Raw genomic sequence first — 19,412 nt, 5'->3', positions numbered from 1 at the left:
CATATCAGTGTGGATGACGGATCACCAGCTCAAGCTGAACCTCGGCAAGACGGAGCTGCTCTTCCTCCCGGGGAAGGACTGCCCGTTCCATGATCTCGCCATCACGGTTGACAACTCCCTTGTGTCCTCCTCCCAGAGTGCTAAGAACCTTGGCGTGATCCTGGACAACACCCTGTCGTTCTCCACTAACATCAAGGCGGTGACCCGATCCTGTAGGTTCATGCTCTACAATATTCGCAGAGTACGACCCTGCCTCACACAGGAAGCGGCGCAGGTCCTAATCTAGGCACTTGTCATCTCCCGTCTGGATTACTGCAACTCGCTGTTGGCTGGGCTCCCTGCCTGTGCCATTAAACCCCTACAACTCATCCAGAACGCCGCAGCCCGTCTGGTGTTCAACCTTCCCAAGTTCTCTCACGTCACCCCGCTCCTCCGCTCTCTCCACTGGCTTCCAGTTGAAGCTCGCATCCGCTACAAGACCATGGTGATTGCCTACGGAGCTGTGAAGGGAACGGCACCTCCATACCTTCAGGCTCTGATCAGGCCCTACACCCAAACAAGGGCACTGCGTTCATCCACCTCTGGCCTGCTGGCCCCCCTACCTCTGAGGAAGCACAGTTCCCGCTCAGCCCAGTCAAAACTGTTCGCTGCTCTGGCACCCCAATGGTGGAACAAGCTCCATCACGACGCCAGGACAGCGGAGTCAATCACCACCTTCCGGAGACACCTGAAACCCCACCTCTTTAAGGAATACCTGGGATAGGATAAAGTAATCCTTCTAACCCCCCCCCCCCCCCCCCCCCCTTAAAAGATGTAGATGCACTATTGTAAAGTGGTTGTTCCACTGGATATCATAAGGTGAATGCACCAATTTGTAAGTCGCTCTGGATAAGAGCGTCTGCTAAATGACTTAAATGTAAATGTAAGGGGAGGAGAAAGGTTAAAGAAGGATTTTTAACCCTCAAGACAATTGAGACATGTGTTGTGTATGTGTGCCATTCAGAGGGTGAATGGGCAAGACAAAATATTTAAGTGCCTTTGAACGGGGTATGGTAGTAGGTGCCAGGCGCACCGGTATGTGTCAACAACTGCAATGCTGCTGGGACATCCAGCCAACTTGACACAACTGTGGGAAGCATTGGAGTATGTGATGAGTCAAAAACAAGTTAGTGCAAAAAGGGTCAATGCAGATAGTTAAATAGTTAACCAAATAGCTACCCGGACTAACTATTTAGCAGTCTTATGGTTTGGGGGGATAGAAGCTGTTCAGGGTCCTGTTAGTTCCAGACTTGGTGCATCAGTACCGCTTGCCATGCGGTAGCAGAGAGAACAGTCTATGACATGGGTGGCTGGAGTCTTTAACAATTTTTAGAGCTTTCATCTGACACACTGGGAGCTTGGCCCCAGTGATGTACTGGGTCGTCCACACTACCCTCTGTAGCACCTTGGGGTCAGATATACCAAGCAGTGATGCAGCCAGTCAAGATGCTCTCAATGGTGCAGCTGTAGAACTTTGAGAATCTGAGGGCCCATGCTAAATCTTTTGAACCTCCTGAGGAGGAAGAGGCATTGTTGTGCCCTCTTCACAACTGTCTTGGTGTGTTTGGACCATGATAGTTAGTTGGTGATGTGGACACCAAGGAACTTGAAGCTCTCAACCTACTCCACTACAGCCCAGTCGATGTGAATGGGGGCGTGCTCAGCCTTCCGTTTCCTGTAGTCCACGATCAGCTCCTTTGTCTTGCTGACGTTGAGGGAGAAGTTGTCTTGGCAGTGTCTCTTACCTCCTCCTTATAGGCTGTCTCATTGTCCTTGGTAATCAGGCCTACCACCATCATTGGCAAACTTAATGATGGTGTTAGAGTCATACGCGGCCACGCAGTCATGGGTGAACAAGGAGTACAGGAAGGGCCTAAGCACGCACCCCTGAGGGGACCCGTGTTGAGGGTCAGCATGGCAGATGTGTTGTTGCCTGCCCTCACCACCTGTGGACGTGCCATCAGGAAGTCCAGGATCCAGTTGCAGAGGGAGGTGTTCAGTCCCAGGGTCCTTAGCTTAGTGAGGAGCTTGGAGGGCACTATGGTGAACGCTGAGCTGTAGTCAATGAACAACATTCTCACGTAGGTGTTCCTTTCGTCCAGGTGGGAAAGGGCCGTGTGGAGTGCAATAGAGATTGTGTCATTTGTGGATCTGTTGCGGTGGTATGCAATTGGAGTGGGTCCAGGGTGTCTGGGATGATAATGTTGATGTTAGCCATGACAAGCCTTTCACAGCATTTCATGGCTACAGATGTGAGTGCTACAGGGCGATGGTCATTTAGACAGGTTACCTTGGCGTTTTACAGACTGAGTCAGGGAGATGTTGAAAATGTCAGTGAAGACACTTGCCAGCTGGTAAATGCATGCTCTGAGTACGCCTCATGGTAATCCAGCAAGCCCTGCGGCCCTCTGAATGTTAACCTGTTTAACTAGGGCTGGGCGATATATCAAATTAATTGGATTAATTCTAAATTATGTTTTTGCGCGAGATTCCAAACGCCTGTATCGCAAGAATCTAGGTTTTGTTATTTTCCGTTTTTATGAGTGTTTATGTCCGCTTGTTCTCGTATTGTATTTTTTTGGTCTCGTCTCGTTCTATCCTTCTGTGCCGTGTGCGCCTCCCCATTTACACCAGAGATCTGTACATAATGACGAGATGCACCTCTCTGCCCTAACAATGGGAGTTGTCCCAAAGGCGGGAAGGCAGGCGACAAGACTAGGTCCAAAATAAACCCATAGACACGCATTTGGCTTTATTTTTGGACAGATTTTAGCGGGAGTGAAACTTCTTCGCCTCTTCTTCAATGGTTTACACACACATCAAGCCCCTCCTCTTGCCTCTCACACCAATAAAAGATGAGATCTCATCTTCCTCTCTGACAAGTGGTTTCAACTCGCTACTTTCATTTGCAGAATCGGTCATATGGACACCAAAACACATTGAGACATTATTTTACTGTACTAGAGGAGAAGATAACTTTTCGAACGATACCCTTGTTATGCCTCAACTATCAAATTGCAAGCAGAGCAGACACTACTAAAACAAGGGTATCAATGAACATTGAGCATACACTTTCCAAATCAGTTTGTCGCGCATAGCATTAGGGTACCGCTAGCAGCATTTTAGCCAAAGACTTATACTAGCTGTCTAGTCTGTGTTTTATAAATGTGCAATAAGCATAAAACACAATTATATAAGGAATTGGCAACTCATTCTCATTCTGAGAAATAAGGTAGGCCACTTGATTTCAACATCTGAACAAAGTGGACAGGCTCACATGCTTTTCAAACAATTGGAGACAGACAGAAGTATGTGTTCATAACAATTCAACTGTTCAAACTTGTTAGCTAGCAAATAGATCAAAGTTGGCTAAACTTGGATGTTGAAACAAAGATTAGCTGGCTAATCACTAACGTGGGCTTGAGAGATTGTTGATGAGACCTGTGTTAATTCTCTATAGCCTAATGCCTGCTACAATAAGTTAGTCATTATTAGTTCATGTGTATGCATGCATGCATGCATGCATGCATGCATGTATGTATGTATGTATGTATGTATGTATGTATGTATGTATGTATGTATGTATGTATGTATGTATGTATGTATGTTCTAGTTACATTTGTAACCAAAAAGGGAATTTTCATAGACAGACAGGAAAGCCAGATCATTGATTATTGCAACAAAAAAAAGCAGGTTCAACTATTTGGATAAATAATGCAATGATTAGTGGGTCTTATGGTTGTGGAAGGCTTATATTTAGCCTAGATATAACTTCACAAGCCCTGAATTCATTAGACTATTGCTGACTGTTTGAAATGCAGTGTATATTAACTTTAATTGTACAACAACGCTTCTAGAGATATATATATATATATATATATTTTTTTTTATACATATCATTAGTCGCCCATAATTTTGAAAAAAATCTATAACATTTTAAGACCATATCGCCCAGCCTTATGCTTAACCTGTTTAAACATTTCCTGTTGCTGCCAGATTATTTTCCTGCTGTAGCAAACTGGCTCAAATTAAGATCCTACATCTGTACATGGTTGAACATATCATATCCTTAGGAAGTGATGACTGTAGTATGAGTCAGTGTAGTAGCTTCTCGGGGTGTCTGCTAACATGTAGGGTATTTGCCCTTCTTATCCGTTTTGAGAAAGGTGACAGACAGGTTATGTGTTGATCTTCTCCCAGTGTTCTGCAGACAATGTTAAGACCCTAGAATAGGCTGCGGTGTGGGTGACACCTCTAGGAGATCTAACATTGAGGAGCACACTGCTGTCTGTCAATAACTCCTCTTAGCTGCATCATATGCCAGGAGCTGACGTCCATTAAGTTACATTACATCCTCCATGCTCGTTGATCTCTGCCGTAACACTTAGTCCACTCCATTAGATTCATCAGACAAATCACAGGAATATATGCTATCAGCCATCATTAATTACACACACAGGGCTTCAATTGCTCTGCATGCACAGAAATATTCTCCATTCTAAAATGGGTGAATAAGTGAAAGTCAACTATCCTCTACATAAGGCCCGACTCAGCACATGGACATCTCTGCAGTCCTGAGGAACGCATGCGCAGACACACACACACACACACCCACCCCCCCAACAGGTGAGGTCCAGAAAGAAATCTATTCCCATCGATCTCCTCTACCCTCTCCTTTTCAGCAGACAATTCATTTTAAAGGCTTGCTAAGCTTTTCCAAGGCCACTTTACACCCCATCAACCTTTTACAAGGTTTCCCACCTTTGTGATGCCATGCCCTTGCATCCCAAAGCAATCACTGGACTCTCCTCTATATTGCAGACACATATCTGCAGCAATCAGTGGGAAAGGAAATTAAAGGGCTCTGAGGCAAGAACTGTGATAAACACACGGTTAATAAAATATAAAATAGTACGCATTGACCACCAGATGTATTTGCCTTAGCCTGGAGTCTACGGTATATACAGTTGAAGTCGGAAGTATACATACACCTTAACCAAATACATTTAAACTCAGTTTTTCACAATTCCTGACATTTAATCCTAGTAAAAGTTCCCTGTCTTAGGTCAGTTAGGATCACCACTTTATTTTAAGAATGTGAAATGTCAGAATAATAGTAGAGAGAATGATTTATTTCAGCTTTTATTTCTTTCATCACATTCCCAGTGGGTCAGAATTTTACATACACTCAATTAGTATTTGGTAGCATTGCCTTTATTGTTTAACTTGGGTCAAACTTTTCAGGTAGCCTTCCACAAGCTTCCTACAATAAGTTGGGTGAATTTTTGCCCATTCCCCCTGACAGAGCTGGTTTAACTGAGTCAGCTTTGTAGGCCTCCTTGCTCGCACATGCTTTTTCAGTTCTGCCCACACATTTTCTATAGGATTGAGGTCAGGGCTTTGTGATGGCCACTCCGATACCTTGACTTTGTTGTCCTTAAGACATTTTGCCACAACTGTGGAAATATGCTTGGGGTCATTGTCCATTTGGAAGACCCATTTGCGACCAAGCTTTAACTTCCTAACTGATGTCTTGAGATGTTGCTTCAATATATCCACATAATTTCCCTACCTCATGATGCCATCCATTTTGTGAAGTGGACCAGTCCCTCCTGCAGCAAAGCACACCCACAACATGATGCTGCCACCCCTGTGCTTCACGGTTGGGATGGTGTTCTTCGGCTTGCAAGCATCCCCCTTTATCCTCCAAACATAACGATGGTCATTATGGCCAAACAGTTCTATTTTTGTTTCATCAGACCACAGGACATTTCTCCAAAAAGTATGATCTTTGTCCCCATGTGCAGTTGCAAACCATAGTCTGGCTTTTTTTATGGCGGTTTTGGAGCAATGGCTTCTTCCTTGCTTAACGGCCTTTCAGGTAATGTTAATATAGGACTCGTTTTACTGTGGATATAGATACTTTTGTAGATGTTTCCTCCAGCATCTTCACAAGGTCCTTTGCTGCTGTTCTGGGATTGATTTGCACTTTTCGCACCAAAGTACGTTCATCTCTAGGAGACAGAACGTGTCTCCTTCCTGAGCGGTATGACGGCTGCGTGTTCCCATGGTGTTTATACTTGCGTACTATTGTTTGTACAGAAGAATGTGGTACCTTCAGGCGTTTGGAAACCAGACTTGTGGATGTCTACAATTTTTTTCTTAGGTCTTGGCAGATTTTTTTGTTGTTGATTTTCCCATTTTGTCAAGCAAAGAGGCACTGAGTTTGAAGGTAGGCCTTCAAATACATCCACAGGTACGTCTACAATTGACTCAAATTATGTCAATTAGCCTATCAGAAGCTTCTAAAGCCATGACATCATTTTCTGCAATTTTCCAAGCTGTTTAAAGGCACAGTCACCTTAGTCTATGTAAACTTCTGACCCACTGGAATTGTGATACAGTGAATTATAAGAGATTATTTCAAATCTGTAAACAATTGTTGGAAAATTACTTGTGTCACGCACAAAGCAGATGTCCTAACCGACTTGCCAAAACTATAGTTTGTTAACAAGAAATTTGTGGAGTGGTTGAAAAACAAGTTTTAATGACCCCAACCTAAGTGTATGTAAACTTCCGACTTCAACTGTACATGGCCAGGCAGTATGACTGCGACACCAGATAATACTTTATAGAGGTTAGAGGCTGGCTATTAACATCTTGCTCAAGCGAATGTGATTAGAATTAAACCAGGGGTGACATGCAGGTCGGGTACGTTCAACGCTGTAAGTGCTGACACTAGAGCTTGTAATATTATTTCAGTCACCATCTCTTCCCTTCAAACGCCTTCACTTAATTCCCTCATTAGAATGCATGAGGTGGAATCTTCACCATGGCAAAAACAAAGCAAGGTTATTCTGATGTTCTGATTCTGAAACTAAGAAGCACTAAGAAGAATGCCCTGTCAAGAAGTGCCACTCTTCTTGTTCAACACTCATCCTTTGACTATCTTACTTCAGCGCCCAGACAGTTCTATGTCAGCTCTACCCTCCTGTCTCCCCCTATATTAGTCAGCAGAGTTTGATAACTGATATACTTGAGTCTGTAGGAGGGCATATAAATTACAGCACTGCAAGTGAAGCTGAGACTTCTCAGGGTTCTATGCCTTAGTCGTCGCCCCTTCATTGTGTGTTGCCTCTCAGTGTGAGACTTCTGAGCAGGAGAGAGAATAACATGGGCTGAAGCACTTCTAAGTCAGACTTAGAAGAGGCATGTCAGACTTTTCAATTGATATTAATTTATTCCCAACCACAGCGATGCGCCAGATACGTACAGTAGAAAAATAATGATGCATAACATTTGTTCAGTCAAACCTTAACGCCGAGATGGAATACATCAATTTGATGTGATGCAGAGTTGACATAAAAAAAAACGTGTGCGCTTATTTGTAATATCCGTCTTTGTTTCTACTCTACCATTGCATCCCCTTTATCATTACATCCCCTGATATGAGTGTTTTAACCCCAGTTATTACACCGAATGAATCTGAGAAAAGGCAGTTAACCCTCTCTTCCCAGGCGCTGAAGACGTGGATGTCGATTAAGGCAGCCCTCCGCCCCTCTCTGATTCAGAGGGGTTGGGTTAAATGCGGAAGACACATTTCAGCTGAATAACTTCAGTTGTACAACTGATTAGGTATCCTCCTTTCCCTTATCAGGACCCCTGATGCGTCTAGGGTTTTAATGTGTCTGCTGTTTGTCATCCTTCAACATGTGACACTCCATCTGTGTGACAATTCAGGGGGTATCTGCCCATCGTCCCAGTGAGGAACCTAATGATATTTCACCAGACGGTAGTTCAAAGCAGCTGTTCCACCAGGATATCAGATCCAACGCAATGTGTTTACAACTGACTCCAGAAAGGAACTGTCCAAGGTGCTGAACAGCATACGGATAACATGGTGCACTTCATAAGTAGGACTACTGACAAAGTAAAATTGTACATTCAGGTTTCATCACGTTTTGTACTATGACGCCTACGATGCCTCGCTCAAATGAAATCTCTGAAATATTTGGTCAAACAAAATGTCTACATATTTCTAGCTATGTCATCACTGCCCAGATAGAACAGATCACATTCAGATGGATGTAAGGGCTAGATGTCTGAGGAGCTTAGGCTGCACTGGCAGTCTGTCTCATGAAGGCTTCCCCCCCCCACCCCTTCTCTCTCTCGCTTACTCACTTTCTTCATCACTCTCTTTTTCTCTCCCACCCTCGCTTTCTCCCTGATGGTTGTTAAAGATATCAAACTAAATTGGATTCCATTTGAAGGCAACAGCACAGTGTTATGCAGCCTTTTTACATCACCCAGCAGTCCTCACATGAAATATAAATCTATATCCTTTCTCCATTAAAAGACTCTAAGCCCTGTCTAAGCCGCGGTGGTGGGGGGGGGAGGGGGGGGGGGTGAAAATAGCTGTGCAGTGATGCTCCCCATCCAACCTGACAGAGCTTGTAGCGTCATACCCAAGAAGACACGACGCTGTAATTGCTGTCAAAGGTGCTTCAACAAAGTTCTGAGTAAAGGTTCTGAATATTTATGTAAATGTGATATTTCATGAAAAAAAAATGATAATAATAATAATTATTTATATATATATACACACACACACACACACACTTGCAAAAATTTCTAAAATCCATTTTAGAATAAGGCTCTAATGTAACTGTGGAAAAAGTCAAGGGGTCTGAATACTTTCTGAATGCACTGTACTTCCATATTTTTTAAAACTGGTACCTGGGACCTTCAGACGAGTCTTGTGAGGCATGTGCGTGTCTTAGAGCAAAACAAACGACATGTACGTGAGAGTCCCACCTTTATAAAGAGGAGTCATATTAGTGTGCTGCCCAAACTGTTCGGAAACTACAAACAGAAGTGGGCAGATCGGATGTACCGACTTCAGGCGAGGCCCAAGACGCTTGTGGATGTAGAGCAAAATGGAGAATACAATCGTGTTTGTGAGTCTCATCTTTCCATAGAGGGGTCAGTAATAGTTTGTCGGCCAAACCGTTAGGACGCTACAGACGATTTTGTGAGAAAACCGATTTTCGGGACGTCTCATGGTCTGACAAACAACGCTCTAGCTCCGTCACCTTTCACAGGCAGATGCGGAAATGTTACATGGGTGGATGCGGTGGATTGAGACGCATTCAATGCAAAAAAAACATCTCCATCTTAAACTGACAGAATTTTAAAATGGGGATTTTTTTATTATGCTAATTCGATTTCTGCGCAGCCATCAACCTTAGGGGGTTAAGAATGAAGGGGACATGTGGCTGTTTGCAAACAAAGATGTGATTGTTTGGGCACTCTTATATTGTATTTTAAGAGGAGGTTGCCTGCTTGTAACAGTGGAAGTGATGGCTTGCTTGACATCTCTTTCTCTCTCTGTCTGTCATGCAGAAGCTGTTGGAGCTTTTTCAGTGTATACCATAGATCATACTCCCTCAGCTAGTGTTTCTAAATTAATTCCATCATGGCATTGATTAACCATCATCTGAAATGTCTCAAACTGCCAAAGACACAAGAGCTACTGCAACATGTCAACCAGAATAAAAATACATGTTTGTTTTTTTATACACATAAAATTTGATTGCAGGCTAGCCCTTTGCAGTGTAATGTATCATGTTAAATCACAACTTAAAATAAGTAAATGTTTTCATGGCTGCTGTAGAAATGCTAGTTTTCCTTTATAATATCCATCTCTTGCAGAGAGAGAGAAAACAATCCAGCTGTGTGGCCAGTAAGCATTGTATTGTAGCAGATAGCCAGAGCCCTCTCTCTACATCTAAATGCTAATGTCATGCAATCCTCCCAGAAACAGTGGCTAATGAGCAGGCCCACTGAATACAGTCAAGCCAAAGTAGGAATAATGACATAACGTAGGAAGCACACAAAGATGAAGGTGGGCTTTGTTGACCCACAACCAGTGGTGTAAAGTGCTTAAGTAAAAATACTTGAAAGTACTTAAGTCGTTTTTTTTGGGGTATGTGTACTTTACTCTACTATTTATATTTGTGACAACTATTACTTCACTACATTCCTAAAGAAAAGTATGTACTTTTTACTCCATACATTTTCCCTGACAACCAAAAATGCTTCCATACATTTTGAATGCTTAGCAGGACAGGAAAATGGTCCAATTCACGCACTTATCAAGAGAACACGTGGTCATCTGGTGGACTCACTAAACACAGATGCTTCATTTGTAAATTATGTCTGAGTGTTGGAGTGTGCCCCTGACTAAAAATGATGCAGTCTGGTTTGCTTTATTTAAGGAATTTGAAATGATTCATACTTTTAATATGTAAGTATATTTAAAACCAAATACTTTCAGACTTTTACTCAAGTAGTATTTTACTGGGTGACATTCACTTTTATTTGAGTCATTTTATATTAAGGTATCTTTACTTTTACTCAAGTATGACAATTGGGTACTTTTCCCACCACTACACTGCAGCAATGTACAGGACGACTGGTAATAGGTATAGCAAGGTCACACACACACCTGCAACCTCACTATACCCACCTACACACAATGTAGTAGCCTAAGCTTAGGACAAATAGAAGCAGACAGACATACTAACCACTATGAGAAACAAGAGTATGTAGATAACGGGGACTTTCAGACAAAATGTAGGCAGGAGCTAAAGTTTCTCTCAGACTTGTCACAAAGCTGCCGTCACTACTAATGATAAATGATGCCTCTCTAGGCTACAGCCCCCACGTTCCTTTATAAAAGAAAGAATCGAACCGAGATGAAAGAGTAATATGGATTGTCGGTCTGCATGCTTTTCGTTCCACGCTTTGCTCAATTGAAGGTGTTTTGAAGGCACAGGAGAATTCTCCTTTCCTCCCTCTTGGGGTGTTAATAAGCTTTCCTTTAGTGCCACCCATGATTTATACAGGCGTGAATGGGGCTTTCTCTAGGGGTTTCAAGGTTTTTTTTGTTGCCAATTTTTATTTTTCCAAAGGTGGCTCCATTCAGCCTCTGAAAGTCTGTGTAATTGGGTTTAGTTCATTTAAATGCTAATGTATATGGAAATGACATGCAGATATCACCTCATTGATTCTGAGAGACACCAGCTCGCCATTAACAATGTCTACAGATTTGAATCAGGGCTCCTTAAAGCTCAGATAATTCAACAGAAGCATTCCTTTCCGCCTACATTACACAGATATGCTTGCCGATAAAACCAGCAAATAATATAATGTACTAGTGTTGTGACACGGTCAAAAATCATGACGGTCTTCATCTATAACTGTCGGTTAGACGGTAATTGTGCCAGCCCTATAATGTACTGTAGTTAACAACATGTAAAATGGAGTTAAATGAGTGGTTCACTAAATGGCATGTTATAGAAGGGTACACACACTTTTTTGGCAATTTCACTTGTTTTTGAGAAACTTACCCCAGCCGCAATAGACTTCCTCGTTGCTCGTTGTGCATTGTGGGGGTGTTGAAAAACAATAAAAAAAATGTTTAAAAAAAACCACCCAAATACGTTCTTTTAGAAACAGACACTTTATAGTGATGCAGGTCTTTAGACGTTGTACACATGAAATTGTATCATTCTGAACTTTATCTGCATGTTGTATTTTTTAAATGTTGTCGCAACTCAAGCAATAACTCTCCCGTCCACTCTAGCAGCAGGCTACACGGAGAATGACCCAGCTGGGTAGGGGAAACCGTTCAACTCACACAAAATGGAATATAGCCTTGAGGATAAGGTTCAGAAGGAAACAATGTCATGTGTACAACATCTAAAGACCTACATCGATATACTGACAGTGTGTCCGTTTCTAAAAGGACGCACAGTATTTGGGTGTTTTTGAAGCTTTTGTAAAAAAAAATTTTTTTTTTTGCACGCCCCCACACTGCACACTGCACAATGAGCAATGAGGAAGTCCATTGCAGCTGGGGTAAGTTTCTCAAAAACAAGTGACCAATTCTTTAAGATTATATCTAGTAAGGGTTTCAAATTCGTACAATACATAGCCTACATGCATAGACGCTCGTCTCTATCCTCACTCCACACAGTGTGTGACTATCGACAGCTGTGTGGCATAGCCTCGTTGCTATAAAGATTAAAGTGCCATGTCCTGGTAGCCTTGGCCCTTAAAACTGAAGTAAATGTCTCAGCATTCATTCAGCACACTCAGCAAAGCCTATATGACCCAATGACCTCCTGGTATATGAGGACTGTCAGACATCCACATCTCTCAAAGCTGAAAACCATTTCATCTGGGTCATCCACCAGGGCTATAGGTCACTGACGAGACAGACCATTCTCCTCCAGCAGCACACTCGGTTCATACTTCACTTGGCCGGCGGGTCGGGGAGAGTAGGTGGGTGTGAGTACGTTCAGTGTGACGCCAACAACAGACGGAAGGGAAATAACTGTGGCAGGCAAGCAGTGTAAAGCGGTTATTGACAGAGGAGCATGAGGAGGAACATGCTCTCTACTAGAGACAGATATGAGTCACACACACTGTGGGAGTTATTCACAGGCAGGGGGGGCTGGCTCTCTGTGTTTTCCCTCTGCCAGGAAACTGCTCAGCTCACATCACATGAAACCCTCAAAAGGCTGAATATCAGAGTGGTCCTCATTTCTCATCCCTGCAGATAAACAGCACACTTTAAAGAAGGCATTGGATTTTGAAGGATGATGGTTACAGATTATCAACGAGAAGGGTGTTGAATCAATATGCCACTAACCAAGCCAGCCTTGACTGTCTTGGGCGGGGGGGGCTCTAGTCTCAGGTATCACGACTTGGTACTAAGTCATCCTTCCTGCTATGACTTTGATTGAACAATCAAACCTCTGGACCGAGAAATGATTTCCCCTTGAAGAGCACCATCATTCATTAGACTAGACTGTGTTAACTGAACACCTTGTGGGTAAGGAAGGGTAAACGCGGTGTCTAAAAATACATAACCGGCATCCCTCCCATCCCTCCACAGCAGGTAGGTCGGGTGGCCCTGCTAATTACCTAATCTTCCTAGCAGGGCATAATGGTGTCTGCCATCATCCCTCACTAACCACTAGAGCATTTAAAACGCCTGCTGACTTGCTGTTTTTAACTTTGCTTTCATATTAATGAACATCAGTGCCTCAAAAGACAAATATATAGCCACAAGCTTCAGTTTCTGAATGAACAATTCTGATTTAAAAAGACGGAAATAATCCAACGTTGAGTTCTTTAATGATGTTTCAAAGTTGTATTTCTCAGTTCCCTTTTAGCATTCGACTGAGATGGAGTTTGTTAAGTCGCTTAAGTGAAGGAAGATGAGTATATGAGTATTCTGAAGCCATCACACGGCTGGATGTTGGCTGAGTTCCCCAGCAAAATGCATCAAAATGTAAAACATGAAAGATTGTAGTCACACATCTTGTCTCTGTGGTTCAACGACTTCTAGAAAACATGCAAATCCCCTTTTCAACATACACGTCCTGATGACATACTACAACCATCATGGAAATTGAAAACCCACAACAATCCCAATTCAAGAGCAGTTTTAACTGTGGACAAGCAACTACACAAAGTGGCCATGTGATGGATTCCCCCTAAACAGTTCAGCTATTCTGAAGGAAGGAAATACATGGGGCCATACAGGGATGTTTTAGAGTAGAAAAAGCTGGCCCAATGTTATGAGATCAAAGAGTAGCCTCTGATTATACTCTCCTCATTCAAAATTCACATCTCTCATAACACAGTGATAGCACACGGCTGACAGCTCTCCTGCAGGATTAACATCCTGTACAAAAGGAACACTACCACAGGTTTAAACGTCAGCTCACAGACACACTTCATACAGAGGTATCTGTGTATCAAATATAAAACATTTTTTGCTACTTTCTGAGCCAGGTTACAAATCATGAAAATGGTCGAAGAATCTGATCACAAAGACGGTTTTATCCAAATTACTCCTGAACCATAGATTTTTTATTTATTTTCAGATAGCATATGACATTTAAGTGATCTGAAAATAGAAAAACTACTGATAAAAGGTTTCCATTTGTACTGCTACAAAAATACACTAATGATCCGGGCAGTAATACAATGCAATAACTGGGGTGGTGATTGTCATCTCTCAAACGAGTTCCTACATTAATCAACTGTCAAACTGATTTCCTTGGGAGTGCTGCAGGCTGAGAGACGTGTTTAGAAACACCACAAGAGGCAGTAGAGAGAGTTCTCCAACCTCACCTCTCATCTTGGACACAACCCACCGCAACTGGGTTGTGGGCAACAGAGGGCAACTGACTGGCCTTGGACATCAGTAGCCTACATGTCTGGCTTGCAAAGAAATGAAAAGACGCATCCTACATCCTAAACAGCTTGTTTCTGTCATTCACAGGACCACAGCCAAATCTAATTATCTTATCTTGATAATGTGTACAGTATACTGCTGTAAAGAAGGTAATAGCCATGTATCTATTAAAGCAGAGATTTAATTTATCTATTAAAGTAGAGATCAAGCCTAGCTGATTCACGTCCCAGTCTTGGTCAGCCTGAGCAGAAGGGAAACACAATTCCCAAGTACAACCTCTCTCTTGGCTCTCTCTCTCATCCGCAAGAGTCCAATTTAGAATTCTCCTGCTGCTGCATGAATGGCATCCCAGCAGGCTGCTGCGACACAGTGTTTGTCCTTCAGCTCCTGTGGCACACATAAACAGGAACGAGCAGAGAAGCACCCTCTCTGACGGCTGGGAGAAGGGAGAGGGTCAGGAGAAGGCGGGCCGCCAGGCGCCAGCCAGCCAGAACGTGAAGCAGGTCTCGGCCGTGGAGTGAGCCCACCTGCTGGGGACCAAGGTGCCTACAGAGCTGCACACCTTCCCCAGGCTCCCCAGGGGGACCTTTTTAAACAAGACACCTAATCTAGGACAGAATGGCCATTTACTAAGTAGAATTTCCAAATGTGAATGTAAAAATCACAACAAAGTGCAAGTATTATCACGCAAATGTTATTTGGTGATGAACTTGCTCATGATATGACACTACCCACTGGGCACAGACGTCAATTCAATGTCTATTCCACGTTGGTTCAAAGTAATTACATTGAAATTATGTGGAAACAATGTTGACTCAACCAGTGTGTGCACAGTGGGTATTATGTAAAACAACCCAAAAAACTGTATTTATTCATCTTCAAAATCAGTCATCATGTTACTGTAATCTAATTTACAGTCATTCTGAAAGGAAGATACACTACATGACCAAAAGTATGTGGACACCTGCTTGTTGAACATCTCATTCAATATAATGGCCATTAATATGGAGTTGGTCCCCCCTTTGCTGCTATAACAGCATCCACTCTTCTGGGAAAGCTTTCCACTAGATGTTGGAACATTGCTGTGGGGACTTGCTTCCATTCAGCCACAAGAGATTTAGTGTGGTTGGGCACGGATGTTTGGCAATTAGGCCTGGCTCGCAGTCTGTGTTCCAATTCATCCCAAAGGTGTTGAGGTAGGGGCTCTGTGCAGGCCAGTCAAGTTCTTCCACACCAATCTCAACAAACCATTTTTGTATGGACCTCGCTTTGTGCACAGGAGCATTGTCATGCTGAAACAGGAAAGGGCCTTCCCCAAACTGTTGCCACAAAGTTGGAAGCACAGAATCGTCTAGAATGTCATTGTAGGCTGTAGCATTAAGATTTCCCTTCACTGGGACTAAGGGGCCTAGCCTAAACCATAAAAAACAGCCCCAGACATTACTCCTTCTCCACCAAACTTTACACTATGCATTCGGGCAGGTGGCGTTCTCCTGGCACCCGCCAAACCCAGATTCGTCCGTCGGACTGCCAAATGGTGAAGCGTGATTCATCACTCCAGAGAACGCGTTTCCACTGCTACAGAGTCCAATAGAAGCAAGCTTTACACCACTCCAGCCGATTCTTTGCATTGTGCATAGTGATCTTAAGCTTGTGTGAGGTTACTCGGTCATGGAAACCCATTTCATGAAGCTCCCGACGAACAGTTATTGTGCAGACGTTGCTTCCAGAGGTAGTTTGGAACTCGGTAATGAGCGTTGCAACCGAGGACAGAAGATTTTTACGCGCTGGGCGCTTCAGCACTCGGCAGATCTGTTCTGTGAGCTTGTGTGGCCTACCACTTCGCGACTGAGCAGTTGTTGCTCCTAGACGTTTCCACTTCACAATAACAGCACTTACAGTTGACCGGGGCAGCTCTAGTAGGGCAGAAATTTGACGAATGGACTTGCCACGTTAAAAGTCACTGAGCTTTCCAGTAAGGCCATTCTACTGCCAATGTTTGTCTATGGAGATTGTATGGCTGTGTGCTCGATTTGATGCACCTGTCAGCAACGAGTGTGGCTGAAATAGCTGAATCCACTAATTTGAAGGGGTGTCCACATATTTGTGTATATACAGTGAGGGGAAAAAGTATTTGATCCCCTGCTGATTTTGTACGTTTGCCCACTGACAAAGAAATGATCAGTCTATAATTTTAATGGTAGGTTTATTTGAACAGTGAGAGACAGAATGACAACATAAAAATCCAGAAAAACACATGTCAAAAATGTTATAAATTGATTTGCATTTTAATGAGGGAAATAAGTATTTGACCCTCTCTCAATCAGAAAGATTTCTGGCTCCCAGGTGTCTTTTATACAGGTAACGAGCTGAGATTAGGAGCACACTCTGAAAGGGAGTGCTCCTAATCTCAGTTTGTTAACTGTATAAAAGACACCTGTCCACAGAAGCATTGATTGATCAATCAATCAGATTCCAAACTCGCCACCATGGCCAAGACCAAAGTGCTCTCCAAGGATGTCAGGGACAAGATTGTAGACCTACACAAGGCTGGAATGGGCTACAAGACTATCGCCAAGCAACTTGGTGAGAAGGTGACAACAGTTGGTGCGATTATTCGCAAATGGAAGAAACACAAAAGAACTGTCAATCTCCCTCGGCCTGGGGCTCCATGCAAGATCTCACCTCATGGAGTTGCAATGATCATGAGAGCGGTGAGGAATCAGCCCAGAACTACACAGGAGGATCTTGTCAATGATCTCAAGGCAGCTGGGACCATAGTCACCAAGAAAACAATTGGTAACACACTACGCCGTGAAGGACTGAAATCCTGCAGCGCCCGCAAGGTCCCCCTGCTCAAGAAAGCACATATACATGCCCGTCTGAAGTTTGCCAATGAACATCTGAATGATTCAGAGGACAACTGGGTGAAAGTGTTGTGGTCAGATGAGACCAAAATGGAGCTCTTTGGCATCAACTCAACTCGCTGTGTTTGGAGGAGGAATGCTGCCTATGACCCCAAGAATACCATCCCCACCGTCAAACATGGAGGTGGAAACATTATGCTTTGGGGGTGTTTTTCTGCTAAGGGGACAGGACAACTTCACCGCAAAGGGACAATGGACGGGGCCATGTACAGTCAAATCTTGGGTGAGAACCTCCTTCCCTCAGCCAGGGCATTGAAAATGGGTCGTGGATGGGTATTCCAGCATGACAATGACCCAAAACACACGGCCAAGGCAACAAAGGAGTGGCTCAAGAAGAAGCACATTAAAGTCCTGGAGTGGCCTAGCCAGTCTCCAGACCTTAATCCCATAGAAAATATGTGGAGGGAGCTGAAGGTTCGAGATGCCAAACGTCAGCCTCGAAACCTTAATGACTTAGAAGATCTGCAAAGAGAAGTGGGAGAAAATCCCTCCTGAGATGTGTGCAAACCTGGTGGCCAACTACAAGAAACATCTGACCTCTGATTGCCAACAAGGGCTTTGCCACCAAGTACTAAGTCGTGTTTTTCAGAGGGGTCAAATTCTTATTTCCCTCATTAAAATGCAAATCAATTTATAACATTTTTGACATGCGTTTTTTCTGGATTTTTTTGTTGTTATTCTGTCTCTCACTGTTCAAATAAACCTACCATTAAAATTATAGACTGATCATTTCTTTGTCAGTGGGCAAACGTACAAAATCAGCAGGGGATCAAATACTTTTTTCCCTCACTGTATAGTGTAACTGAATAAAAACATCAAGGCCTTCATTAAAATTTGTATTGAGCTAAGACAGACATCAAACCCCTAAGGCAAAAATTCCAAACATGCTGTCATCAAGCTGTCATCTTACAATTCTACAGCAGTTATAATTCCTACCAAGCCTGACTAAAGGACAATCAAAATGTAATCAGAACATGGTTTTGTCTAATTTTAAGGCCAATTTCAGATTTAGTTGGGCTTTCTTTTATGTAGGCTTTCAAATACATTTACATCAATATGCAGCAGCATCAGGCAGACCGGACATGAGTTGACTCCACTGAGCTAGCTTACCAACCCTGACATTTCTCCTTGAGTTTCTATAGAACGACACACCAAAAATAATTAGTGAGTGTGCTGTCTGCTCAGTCCTCTAATATAGCTAGCTCTGGAACAGAGTGGTACACAACAGACAACATAAATCAACCTGAAGAGCATCAAAAGCAGACAGTTCTCATTAGCAGTCCATTTTTGTTCATGATTATGGAGCTTGTGTGTGTGTGATTGAGTGTGAGAGAGAGAGACAGAGGGCATAGATCACCTTACAATTACACAAGTCAACAAAATATACTTTTTTCAAGATTGATCAATGGCCAGGCTACTTTATCGCAAAGCCTACTACGATTATGACAACATCTGAGGTAGATGTGGCCACAGAATGTTTTTCTCCATATAACACCATACTTTACAGATACAATTTTGACAATACATTTGTTCAGATTAGGTTTATATTCCCAGAAATTAAGCAAATGAGAATGCAGCATGTATTGAATAATTAGACACATTTACCCGCATTAAAAGTGTGTCGAACAGGCAGTTAAAAATCCATATTGGTGAATTAGCTAGTTGCAGATGATGAGCCTATGCCATGGTTGCTGTCCGCTCTCTTCAAAAGATGCTCTAGGATATAATGGACCAAAAAGCACCTTTCTTTTCGACAAACCGGTAATGATAAATCAAACATGTCTATGTAGATAAATGAAGACCACACCATCTTACCTGCTGAATTCAACGTATGTTCTTCGGTCGCTCAAGTCACCTCCCTTTCAGAATTGTGAAAGCTGATGATGCTTCCAAGACACTTGCACGGGATCAGATTACATCAGCCCCGGAATCTGAAAAATATAAGTACCAGTTGAAGCGGCCCCGGAACGTGTATAAAGACCCCACTGCAGCTCTCCCCATTGGGTTTCCCACAGAGTTTGTAAAACACTTGTGTTTCTCCGGTCCTTACGGTGGAGTGGCGGCATCCAGAGGCGTTAGACTCAAACCCCACCCGACCACCGAGACGGAAAAGGTGATGGAGAGAAAAAAATAAATAGGCTTACAAAGAGTGCAGTGCGACCCATACAAAA

The 19,412-nt window shown here is 43.1% G+C and overlaps 1 protein-coding gene across 2 annotated transcripts in view; it reads right to left on the bottom strand.

Annotated features, from left to right (window-relative positions):
* LOC106562153 (amyloid-beta A4 precursor protein-binding family A member 2) overlaps positions 1 to 19,160 on the bottom strand; it is a 78,033-nt gene extending 58,873 nt beyond the window's left edge. For both annotated transcript variants that reach the window (XM_014126832.3, XM_014126836.3), the window contains exon 1: positions 19,057 to 19,160. The gene's annotated coding sequence lies outside the window, so the exon portion shown is untranslated. The remainder of the gene's footprint in view (positions 1 to 19,056) is intronic.
* Between the last annotated feature and the right edge of the window lie 252 nt (positions 19,161 to 19,412).

Source organism: Salmo salar, chromosome 11 (genome assembly GCF_965601325.2).
Source record: "Salmo salar chromosome 11, fSalSal1, whole genome shotgun sequence".
NCBI lineage: Eukaryota > Metazoa > Chordata > Actinopteri > Salmoniformes > Salmonidae > Salmo > Salmo salar.
This window is presented reverse-complemented; position numbering and strand designations above follow the sequence as displayed.